This window comes from Hyla sarda, chromosome 2 (genome assembly GCF_029499605.1).
Source record: "Hyla sarda isolate aHylSar1 chromosome 2, aHylSar1.hap1, whole genome shotgun sequence".
Taxonomy (NCBI): domain Eukaryota; kingdom Metazoa; phylum Chordata; class Amphibia; order Anura; family Hylidae; genus Hyla; species Hyla sarda.
Genome location: NC_079190.1, coordinates 146,196,185 through 146,209,636, shown reverse-complemented (window position 1 = coordinate 146,209,636; position 13,452 = coordinate 146,196,185). Strand labels below are relative to the sequence as shown.

The window sequence follows — 13,452 nt, the reverse complement described above, 5'->3', positions numbered from 1 at the left end:
GGTGGGTGGTACATTGCAGTGTGAGCTCCTTCTCTCCTCCTACATCCTCTAGAGCTCGCATCTCAGCTTCCTTTCACACAATTTGAGTGAGGAGGCGTCGCTTCTCAGGAGGATGCCCAAAGCAAGACAGGGCACAGCAGTCATGGTACTAATCATCAATTGTCAATTAAATCAAGGCTCTCCAACTTGTGGTTATTCTGCTCCACTACTAGGCCTGTTAAGTGAATTAAAAAAATATATTTGAATAAAAACACCTCCACATTCCTCATTGACCATTTTATTGGAAAAATAAAATCTGATGGCCATCGATGTAGTCTACTGCATGCAGGAATCTGAAAAACAAAAAAAGAGGAAAAAGATAAATGTGTTGATAAAAGAAGTGTGTTCTTCCCTGCAGCACTAGATGTGATGGCTAGTGAAAGTACAGTTATTAACTACAAGAATCTGCTGGTCTTGCCACTGTTTAATTCAGAAGTACAGTCCCTACCAGAAGTCCAGACCACATGTGCTAGCCTCGGCTGCTAACAGAGGGTGAAGAATGCCCTGAAAGTTCTGAAAAGCTGTGTTCTCACATTTTTTTTCTCCAAAAAAATGTATGTTAAAAACAACACTAACACAATAAGGGAACATAGTAACACACCTATCCCTCCTAACTTCTGTCTGTGTCCTGGTTGGCAGGTATCTTCCTCTGCACTGCAGATTCTATGGATTATCAGGTGATCACTAGAGGCTGCAGTACAGATGAAAATGTGAGACACAGCCAGGAGTGTGGAGGAGTAAGTGTCCTAATAGCAGAAAACCTATCAATATGACACATGTTCTGCTTCTGAACGGAAAGCAGCAGTCTATATAGATCACTGTTTACTGTCTGGTCCCAATGGGGTAAGTGGCTATTTCTCTAGAGCATAAGTCACTCAGCACTAACTCCAGCTGGACAAACATAAGAGATTAGTGTAAGCAGAAGAACCTTACTCTTTTTGTCCACTTCTGACTACTTAAAGAGGTATTCTTTCTCAGAGTGAACTGGAGACAGTTTTATGTGAAAAAGATTGTCCAGGCCTATGGAGGTAGAGAGTTGGACTTGGGAACCCCTTTAGTCTATTCAGACACACAGTATCCTACACACATTCGTTGCGCAAGATTTTATGCTGCAGAATGCAATGTAAACTAAATGACTGAAATCAGCTTCAATCCTGCACTTTAAACACATGCAGGATACTGTAGAACCAAAAAAGATGAAAAGAAACCACTTGAAAACGGACCATGTGTAAAATAAAAGAAATTTTATTTAGGAAAATTTAAAGACATGTAAAAATACACACACAGCGTTCTATTTATTTATGCCACTATTACATGTGGTTCTCATTGTGGCTTGTGGTTTGTGTGCTTTATTTTAAATATATTGGTCTTATCTATCTATTTTGTACGCTTTTGGCACTTTATTCATGTGAGTTGCACTGCAATTGACAAGTGCATATTTATTATTTTTTAATGAGGTAATGTTGCCCTTATATGTGCCTTATGTGTATATAATCTCTTCAATTTCACTTTGATATACTTGTCTCTTTGCACCATTGCTCAGCACACCTGGACTATATATTTTTTACCCCCTTCTTTGTCTCCCCCTGCTCCCTGGTTCCCACTTTTGTTTGTCCACGCTGTGTGTGTATTTTTACATGTCTTTGAATTATCCTAAATAAAATGTATTTTATTTTACACATGGTCCGTTTTCAAGCGATTTCTTTTCCCCTTTTTTGGTTCTACAGTTAGAGTGTTTACCACAGGACCCCATACATTTATGAGCATATCTCCTTCCCTTTTTGGCACATGCAGGATACTGAACATGTGAATAGACCCTTAAAGAGTTTCTACAGAGAGGGAAGAATTAAAACTTAAAGGAGTACTCCGGGATAAGAAAACGTATCCCCTATTCTAAGGATAGGGGATAAGTTTCAGATTGCAGGGGGGCCGACTTCTGGTGCCCCACCTCCCCACAGTCAGTGGACAGGGGCTGTGTCCGACCACCGCATGACGCGGCAGCCGACACGCTCCCTCAATACATCTCTATGGGAGAGCAATCAGCAGCCTCCGCCTCTGCCATAGAAATGTATTGAGGGGGCGTGTCGGACGCCGCATCATGCGGTGGTCGAAATGAGCTATTTCGGCAAAGAGCCGAGAGCCCCGTACATGAGATCACAGGGGGCCCCAACGGTCGGACCCTCCGCGATCTGAAACTCATCCCCTATCCTTAGAATAGGGATAAGTTTTCTTATCCTGGTGTACTCCTTTAAGCTTTTCAAATGTAATTGCACACTTTATCACCTCTATGATAAAGAGTGCAATTGCATTCAAAATGTGTCTAGAGCTTCATGTTACCACTTTGGTGTATTTGAATCCTTTTAATTCACTTTATAAAAGCTGAAGTTTTTATTCAATGCTGAATCACCTTTTCTCTTTACTGTTATTTATGTACCAGGCCAGGCCAGATCGGAGCACAGGTGATCTGGACAATTCTGGTCTTTACCAGTTTCTACATAGAAACTAACTGAGGTGAGTAATGTGACCAATGATCCCATTATCCTTTACAAATGTAATCCACCAATGTTGGCAGTAAAGAGTGCACATGTTAACCCCTACACATGCATCAGTCTTTATTGAATGCAAAGACATAATGCAATAGATACTGTATATTTAGGTCGATTTATGCATATAAAACTCACAATAACTCAACTGACAACTTTTCTGTGCAGCAGCTGAGAGATAGTATCAGGACTCAGCAGAACTGGATCTCATCAAGATATATGTTTCAACGTTGAGATGCACTGAAGGATAGCAGTGACTGATTCAACTTGCAAGGATTGTGGCTTTTCTCTAGTGACCAGTGAAGACCTTCCTTAAAGGGGTTAAAAAAAACTAGTTATAGCCTACTAGGGCTATAAAGTAACAAAATAGTGCATACTCACCTTGCTCTGACCAGCACTGGCATTCTAGTCCACCCCAGTGCTTCTGTTTACTTACCCTGATGACACGCTCTCCCTGCTCTCCTGAAACACACTGCAGCCAATCACTGAGGCAGCAGCAGGTTTTAGAATGTCATCAGTATTAGTCATTTGGTCCACTTTAACTTTCTACCTTCTTATGCTATTGAGTGGGGGTTTGGTGAACTGCATTCCAAAATCAGGACCAGGGCTTCTTACATAAGGGGGCACAAGGTTGATTCCTGTTATGAAAAAGGCAATCATAATCATATGACACGATCGATCAGGATGAATTAAAAGACTTCTTTTAATTTTTCAACATCCTAAGCCTAGGCTTAAGAATTCCAGAGAGTGTTCACAGACCAGGAAATCGCCCAAGGCTACTCAGAAGTGGGAAATGGCAAACTCTCAGTATTTTGCTCCCTATACACGGAGGACAGAGGTGATGTTAATACCTTCGCGGGTCAGTCTAGTGTTTATTTTGTCCCCCACTAGAAAAAATATAGCAGAGTTACAGAGTTACACCTCTCATAGCTGATTTATGGGAAAATCTGCTGTCTTAGAAAGGAAGGTTTATATTTCTTTAGATTGAAATTTCCACCTCTTCCATCAGCTTACAGGGTGAAGAATTTCTCTATATAGTGTGCTACTGTTGGGGCTAAGGGAAAACAGATTTACAAGCCAAATTTTGAGCTGACATCTACTTTTTTTCCCATCAACATAGCTATATGAGAGCTTGTTTAAGATATATATATATATATATATATATATATATGTGTGTGTGTGTGTGTATATACAGTATATATATAGAATATATTGTAATATATAGATAGATAGATAGATAGATAGATAGATAGATAGATAGATAGAATTTTTATTATTATTTATAAAAAAAAATTTACATGGTGAACAACTGTTTAAAGGGTAGAAAGGGTAGAAAATAATTTAAAAAAAAACTGCCAAATGCAGCCAATCATGCCAAACATTTGTTGTTGTTTTTAGCCACAGACTTAAAGGGGTACTCTGCTTCTAGACATCTTGTCACCTATTAAAATGATAGGAGATAGGATGTTTGTTTGTGGGGGTCCAGCTGCTGGGACTCCCTGGGATCTCCAGCCCTACTGCCCAGTAATCTGCCAGATAACGATCGACCACAGCCGCCACGCTCCCTCCAATAGACATTAATGGAGGAGGCATGAAGACCACGGCCACCCGAAGCATAGCACATCTGGCATTCTGAACATAGATGTTCAGAATGCCAGAGTGCCAGGCCGGAGAACGCTGGGGTCCCAGTGGCTGGACTCCCGCGATCAGACATCTTATCCACCATCCTTTGGATAGGGGATAAGATGTCTAAGGGACAGAGTACCCCTTAAAATCTGCCAGCTTTGGGAGGGAAACAGAAACCCAAATCAGACATCCTCTCCACAGACCTAGTTTATATGCTAATCCATTCTAAGAGTAAGAAAATAGAAGACTACTTACTGAGGATTCATTTATCATCAAGCTATTTCCAGTAGAAATCTCTCTACACTACAGAAAGGGCTGTCATTTGCCCCTGTCAATAAATTTAACAGCTTTTTTCCTTGAGCAAATGTATTTATCTGAATGTAAAATTAAAGGGGTACTCCACTGGGCAGTGTTCGGGAGTAGATGTTCCAAACACTGTTTTCGCGCTGTGAAGGTTGTCCATGCCCCCTTGTGACAACATGGCCACGCCCCCTCAATGCAAGTCAATGGGAGGGGGTGTGATGGCCGTTCGGAAGTAAATGTTCCATCAGTCATTGGGACGGTCCCTGACAGCTTTTCCCTGCCCCACCACTCTTTATTGATAGATCTCTCCTAGTTTGGGTATAGGGTGAGATCTATTACTCAATGCTGATGGGACAGGGAGAGGCCTCAATAACTCATAGTTCAGGCAGCAAGTTTAAGGGCATACATATTTTTTAACATTATGATGAATGCCAGTACTAGGGACAAGTTATTGCAGAAGACAATATGTCAGGTATTAGAACTCTTTTACATTCTTGTTAAAAGGACCCTGGACAAGGACCTTTCACATATTTAATAAATAACAACACCTGTATGCCCCAATATAATGAAGGTTGGTACAAAGAAACTTGAGGCTTTGAGATCTCAACTGCAAGGCTACATGCAAAATATGGCATCAGAGGAAATGCTAGCCTTTCTTACCTTCTTACCCTAATTGCTAACCTTACCTTCTTACCCTAATTGCTAACTCACATTAAACATGCAGGTTCTACACTCCTTATGTCAGGTATAGGCATCTGACCTAGTGTATTGAGTTGCATGCACTTACCTCTTGCCAGCCATACAGTAGCACAGCACACCACTGTTGACAGTATGGAACCCCAAACTGCCATTTTTTCCTCTGCACAGGGTTTCCCACTTAAGAGCAGAAGATGTGCCTTAGTGAACCTCCTGCTCCTGATCTGTATAGCCATGTGCCCAGCTTAGTCTGATCAAAAGGGATACATTGTTTAACTCCTGTCCAAAGAAAATTTAGCGGTGTGCAAGTTCTGCAGACAGAGAATGAGCCATGACTGCTGTACCCTGCCACTACTGCTGTTCCCTGACTCAAACTTTGTCAGCCATTTGGACCTGATGTTACTCTACTGATTTAAAGGGGTTATCCCCCATAAGGTGATTTTAGTGACGTCACTACTGGGAACCAAGAAGGACAAAAAGAGTTATTTTAGTCCTTCTTGGTTCCCAGTAGTGACGTCATTCAAACTTTTTTCTGAACCGCATCCGTTTTACTCCTGGCTGGGTAAGTGAGGTAGAAACGCTACTGGCCGGGGCAGTCTCCCTCCTCACCCGAACATTACACCGACAGGATCCAGATCTCAAGTGAGGCCCTCACTGGATACCACGAGGAGTTCCGTTCACATTCGATACATCTAAAGGTACCTATTGAGTTTTCACATTGAAAGTATAGGGATGCTGCTGCCCCACATCGGTAATTTTTCAGAACTATAACTCCTTTTTCAGTTGTGTGCCATTACATTGGAATTAAGGAGTACACCTGTACTTGCTATACTCAAAACCCAGCGGCTATTGGAATACTATGCTCCCAACAAATATCATCGGACATCTTCCATCAGCATGACATATGAATTCATAAGTACCAAAGTCACAGAAAAATCTGAATACGCTTGTAAGTACATATACTGACATTTATGTTATAGATACTTATATCTGTTACTTTTTAAAGAAAGAACACAAGTCCTACCTAAGCGCTAAAGTACATTTTGTTCTACTTTTTGCATATTGTTGTGGTGTGGTTACCAGGGGATTCCACCCGTATATTTTTTGGCTGCTGTGGGTACATTGTCAGTAGCGCTAGTATAAATATATTGAGTATATTATGAACTACCGTACACTAATTTTACAGCCTCTGTAGCACTGTCAATTCAAAAATACATTCCTGGAATACCCCTTTAAACTCTGCCTGTCGTTTGTCCTGCCACTGGTTGTGGTTCTGCACAAAAAGGAGCTTGCCAATTTGATGCTCATTTTGCTTGTAAATATAGGAGTATATTTGAGCCTCAAAATACGATGTGTGCATTAGCCTATTTATGTTTAGAAATAACTGTTTCCTTATTGAAGATGATGTTAGTTTGCATTGTGCTGTAGTTGTAGTACAGATGATTTGCTAAAATAAATTCCCCTGAATTCTCTGCACTGGTTAGTGTTCTAAAGAATCATATACTGTGAACATGAACAAATTATGACTCCCCCCCCCCCCCCCCCCGAACTACTGAGCAACCGGCCACTAATGGTTTTTGCCAGAACCATTTGAAACTCACCTGAATGCCTCTGGTCTTCAGCTGTCTGGCTGTAGATAGTGAGGAGAAAATCCACATGTTTCAGAACAAAGCCTTACAAAAAATAATTTTGGCAAAGACTGTCTTAGAGTATACAAACTTTTTTCTGAACCGCATCCGTTTTACTCCTGGCTGGGTAAGTGAGGTAAAAACGCTACTGGCCGGGCAGTCTCCCTCCTCACCCGAATATTACACCGACAGGATCCAGATCTCAAGCGAGGCCCTCCCTGGATACCACGAGGAGTTCCGTTGGCATTCGATACATCTAAAGGTACCTATTGAGTTTTAACATTGAAAGTATAGGGGTGCTGCTGCCCCACATCGGTAATTTTTCAGAACTATAACTCCTTTTTCAGTTGTGTGCCATTATATTGGAATTATGGAGTACACCTGTACTTGATATACTCAATACCCAGCGGCTATTGGAATACTATCCTCCCAACATATATCAGCGGACATCTTCCATCAGCATGACATATGAATTCATAAGAACCAAAGTTACAGAAAAATCTGAATACGCTTGTAAGTACATATACTGACATTTATGTTATAGATACTTACATCTGTTACTTTTTAAAGAAAGAACACAAGTCCTACCTAAGCGCTAAAGTACATTTTATTCTACTTTTTGCATATTGTTGTGGTGTGGTTACCAGGGGATTCCACCCGTATATTTTTTGGCTGCTGTGGGTACATTGTCAGTAGCACTAGTATAAATATATTGAATATATTATGAATTACCGTACACTAATTTTACAGCCTCTGTAGCACTGTCAATTAAAAAATACATTCCTGGAATACCCCTTTAAACTCTGCCTGTCGTTTGTCCTGCCACTGGTTGTGGTTCTGCACAAAAAGGAGCTTGACAATTTGATGCTCATTTTGCTTGTAAATATAGGAGTATATTTGAGCCTCAAAATACGATGTGTGCATTAGCCTATTTATGTTTAGAAATAACTGTTTCCTTATTAAAGATGATGTTAGTTTGCATTGTGCTGTAGTTGTAGTTAGTGTTGAGCGGCATAGGCCATATTCGAATTCGCGAATATTCGCGAATATATGGAAGAATATTCGTCATATATTCGCGAATATTCGCATATTCGTTATATTCTAGTTTTATTTTCGCATATGCGAAAAGTCGCGTATGCGAAAATTAACATATCTAAAAATTAGCATATACAAAATTAGCATTCGCGAAAATTCGCATATGCGAAAATTAGCATATGCTAATTTTCGCATATGCTAATTTTCGCGCGCCAGTCTCACACAGTAGTATTACAGCCTTCTTTACACCACACAAGCTGGAAGCAGAGAGGGGTGATCACTGTGATGTGTGCTGTGAAGAAAAAAAAAACAAAAAAAAAAAGAATATTCGTAATTACGAATATATAGCGCTATATTCGCGAAATTCGCGAATTCGCGAATATGCGATATTCGCAAATAATATTCGAATTGCGAATATTCGCGAGCAACACTAGTTGTAGTACAGATGGTTTGCTAAAATTAATTCCCCTGAATTCTCTGCACTGGTTAGTGTTCTAAAGAATCATATACTGTGAACATGAACAAATTATGACCCACCCCCCCCCCCCCCCCCCCGAACTACTGAGCAACCGGACACTAATGGTTTTTGCCAGAACCATTTGAAACTCACCTGAATGCCTCTGGTCTTCAGCTGTCTGGCTGTAGATAGTGAGGAGAAAATCCACATGTTTCAGAACAAAGCCTTACAAAAAATAATTTTGGCAAAGACTGTCTTAGAGTATACAAACTTTTTTCTGAACCGCATCCGTTTTACTCCTGGCTGGGTAAGTGAGGTAGAAACGCTACTGGCCGGGGCAGTCTTCCTCCTCACCCGAACATTACACCGACAGGATCCAGATCTCAAGCGAGGCCCTCCCTGGATACCACGAGGAGTTCCGTTGGCATTCGATACATCTAAAGGTACCTATTGAGTTTTCACATTGAAAGTATAGGGGTGCTGCTGCCCCACATCGGTAATTTTTCAGAACTATAACTCCTTTTTCAGTTGTGTGCCATTATATTGGAATTACGGAGTACACCTGTACTTGCTATACTCAAAACCCAGCGGCTATTGGAATACTATCCTCCCAACATATATCATCGGACATCTTCCATCAGGATGACATATGAATTCATAAGTACCAAAGTTACAGAAAAATCTGAATACGCTTGTAAGTACATATACTGACATTTATGTTATAGATACTTACATCTGTTACTTTTCAAAGAAAGAACACAAGTCCTACCTAAGCGCTAAAATACATTTCATTCTACTTTTGCATATTGTTGTGGTGTGGTTACCAGGGGATTCCACCCGTATATTTTTTGGCTGCTGTGTGTACATTGTCAGTAGCGCTAGTATAAATATATTGATTATATTATGAATTACCGTACACTAATTTTACAGCCTCTGTAGCACTGTCAATTCAAAAATACCTTCCTGGAATACCCTTTTAAACTCTGCCTGTCGTTTGTCCTGCCACTGGTTGTGGTTCTGCACAAAAATGAGCTTGACAATTTGATGCTCATTTTGCTTGTAAATATAGGAGTATATTTGAGCCTCAAAATACGATGTGTGCATTAGCCTATTTATGTTTAGAAATAACTGTTTCCTTTTTGAAGATGATGTTAGTTTGCATTGTGCTGTAGTTGTATTACAGATAGTTTGCTAAAATAAATTCCCCTGAATTCTCTGCACTGGTTAGTGTTCTAAAGAATCATATACTGTGAACATGAACAAATTATGACCCCCCCCCCCCCCCACCCCGAACTACTGAGCAACCGGACACTAATGGTTTTTGCCAGAACCATTTGAAACTCACCTGAATGCCTCTGGTCTTCAGCTGTCTGGCTGTAGATAGTGAGGAGAAAATCCACATGTTTCAGAACAAAGCCTTACAAAAAATAATTTTGGCAAAGATTGTCTTAGAGTATACAAAAAGTGCCATACACCTACAATTATATAAAAGAAAACAGACATACTTATGAAAACGGATTTCCTTTTTTGCAATAAGCCCATCTGCAAGAAATGAAATTTGCATATGACATCCTTAATCATGTAGTACAAAGGAAAAGAAGAAAGGCCAAATACTAGCAGAATATGTTTTGTTCTAATTGGAATTCTTAGAACTCTATGACCAGAAATGATTAGGGACATTGACACAGAGGCCGCTATGTAATCTGTTCTTCTCATAGTTGGCTTCTGCTCTCTATGAAATACCCTGGACATCTAAACACATATATCCCATTAACAGGGTGAGATATAGGACATCCGTGTTTATCTGTAGGTGCTCAGAATTTTTGTGTCTAATTTTTCTTTGTGCCGTCATTCCACTGTTTACTGCTGAGCTAAGTTCTGAAAACAAATCTTGATGAAGCTGTTTATGTAGTATAGTCTAATAATATGACAAAATCCTGCCGGGCACAACTTTGTTTATAAAACACTTCCTCGTCATATGTAACAAATACAACACATTGATTTGTGCCAACAGACCTATGGTAATGTTAGTTGCTCTGTGTTGCAGATCATATTTCTTCCAGATATATTAAATTATTATATTCTACATTTTTTTTGCTTGGCCATTATAAAAAAAAGGGCATACTCACCTATCTGGGTCCTTTGCGGCCCTCGCTGTGATGTTATCTTGTTCCCCATACTTTGCCAATCACTGTCTGCAGTCTTGTCCTGCCTCAATCACTGATTGGTTGAACAGGCCGTCAATGCCAAGAAGAATCTGTCTGAGGAAGCCGAGCAAAAAGTGGAGGACCAGAGGATGTCACAGAAGGAGCCGTGGTGTAAGCATGCCTTTTAAAGTGGCCCAAGCAAAATATAAAAAACTGTATATATGCCAGGATGAACTCTTTAAGTAACAAAACCATGCAGTCTACTCCCATAAGGATGCCCTTTGTCCTTATAGAGCACCTTCCAGGTGCCTAATGGTGCATGAATCACATGCAGCATATAACATACACAGACTCCTGCAACACAATGAGCTATAATTTACTGCCTCTTCATTTCAGAGAAATCATAGATTAAAGATGAGAGCAGGGTATAAAGTCAAGGAGGCGGATCTTCAATAGCTTCTCTTCACTACACTGGGCTTGACTGACAGGATTCTCCTTACACACTAATAGAGAGAGATCTGTCAGGTACCAGCGGGGTTACGGCAGTTGATAGCAGCTTTTGCTAGAAACCTATGATTTTTTTAAAATTATGCCTCAATGCTCCTTGCTATGTAATTTTTCTCAGAAGGCAGATATTGGTTATTCTTGAAGTAGATCATCTGGATCACATGTAATAATCCTAATTTAAGACCAGTCACAGGTAGCACTTCCTTCCATTTAAATTTGACAAGAATAAACAGGATGTCTATATCCCGGAACTAGTGTGAAACCTCAACATGTTCCCAAATCCCAGGTAACTTTCCCAGAACCTTGAACCCCAAGCAATTTATCTTTGACACAGTCCACACCCAACAAAGTTTCTCAGAGACAAAATTATTTTTGTGACCTTCTCTTCCAGTAAGAATAGCAAAAGGAAATAAACTTTCTGATTCGGGACAAACCAGAAACAATGACGCTTCATTAACCTCTACTGACTTGCTGTGACACAATGAAAGACGCTGGGTTTTATTATAAAGTTTCATTATCTGTTATCTATTTAAAGCAATCCTAGGCTTCATTCACACATGGTCAGAATTTTGATAAATCATTCGTGGCATATTAATTTTTATAGATCATGAATCAGGTTTAAATCAGGTGAATTCTAACACTAGGTGGAAGTAGTAGTGTATTTCTACTGCTGCCAGAAAATGTCATAAAAGGTAGAACCCTGATAACTACCTACACATTAACAAAAAAAAAAAAGATTGACAATCGCTTAGTAGGAATCTACTCCCTAATATTTAAATAGGGACTCCGCCCCTATCCAAAGGGGCTGCCGCCGCTGGGGACCCCTGCAATCTCAGCTGCGGCACCCAAGACATCTGATACACGGAGAGAACTTCACTCGGTGTTGGATGACTGGCAATGTGGGGCGGAGGCTCGTGATGTCTCGGTCGCTTCCCTCTCGTGACATCATGGCTATGCCCCCTCAATGCAAGTCTACGGGAGGGGCGTGATGGCCTTCATGCCCCCTCCCAGAGACTTGCATTGAGGGGGCGTGGCTGTGATGTCGTGAATGGGGGCGCGGCCATGACGTCTCGAGCCTCCGGCGCTGCACCCGGCACTCTAAACAAATGCCGGGTGCCGCAGGGAGATCCCCAGCGGCGGATAGGGAATAAGATGTTTTGGGGCGAAGCACCCCTTTAAATACATGTTTCCAACATAAGCAGAAAATCCTTTTTCATGATAGAACGTGTATGTAAATATAAGTGTGTGATTTCTTATTGAATAGTGAAGTTGAAAAATCAACTAGGAACCAGTCCTCAGGGTATATTAGATATAAATAGACGGAAGAGAGATGATCCTGATATAAAAAAAATATTTATTTTATGTTAATTGATCACTGATACTCTCTGTCCCTGCTGGGCCCTAGCATGGGACACAGAAGTCAGCGAAAATAAAATTAAAAATTAAAAATTACATTAATAAAAATGAGATAAAACTTGCAACTAAATAGGTAATGTATGGAATATTCAATATTGCGCTAAAAATAGCAGAGTGCTGTATTATTCAATAACTGGAAAGTTCCAAATTCAACAGTCTTTGTGATTCCAATAGTTAGATAGTAACCAATGTATCAATAGTTAGATAGTAACCAATGTATCAATCTTAGTAATAGTCATTGTATCCAGTAACCAATGTATCAATCTTAGTAATAGTCATTGGTGATACAATGTAGCAAGTTGTCACTTCAGAACACTTATATATATATATATGTATACTGAGTGGATACGAGGTCTGGTGCACAGCATCACTCACCGCTCCTGACGCCGTCTATGGTAGCTGGCTGGACGGGCTGATGTGGAGTTGTCAACCTCCGGCGATGCCCGATGTCTGTGCGGATCTCCTTCTCCTTTGGTCCTCGGATGGCACCGGCCTTTCAGGTGTGCCGTGGATCGTGAGTTGGTCCGGGGAGACAGCGGTGGTGGCAGAAAATAGAAGTGGAGCAGCAGCTTCACTATTTAATATTTGTTAGACCTTTGGGTGAAGGTAACACCAGTTCACCTCGGGTATATTTATTAATGCTAAGTAAGCTACACAGTTTTTTAATCCTGATTTCTTATTGAGCCATTGTCAAACCATGTTTTAGAGCATGAATCATGTCACCTACAGGTCTGCAAGCAACATAAAACTACCATTTACCCAATAGGCATATCAAACATACACTGTATAAACAAAAGTATTGGGACACACACATCTTAATCATTAAATCCAGGTGTTTCATTCAGTCTTATAGGCACACAAGTTAAGCACCTACTCATACAGTCGGCCTTTACAAACATTTGTGAAAGTATTGGTTGTTCTAAAGAGCTCACTGAATTCAATTGCGGTACTATGAAGTTTCTTCCCTCCTAGATGTTTCATGATCAACTGTGAGAAGTATTAGTGAAAAGTGGAAGTTTTTAGGAACCACAGCAACTCAGCCACAAAGAGGCAAA

At 40.4% G+C, this 13,452-nt stretch overlaps 1 protein-coding gene across 1 annotated transcript in view; it reads left to right on the top strand.

Moving 5' to 3' along the window:
* Window positions 1-8,950: 8,950 nt before the first annotated feature.
* Window positions 8,951-13,452, top strand: part of EDNRB (endothelin receptor type B) — a 110,902-nt gene continuing 106,400 nt past the window's right edge. The window contains exon 1 of the mRNA XM_056560472.1: window positions 8,951-9,021. The gene's annotated coding sequence lies outside the window, so the exon portion shown is untranslated. The remainder of the gene's footprint in view (window positions 9,022-13,452) is intronic.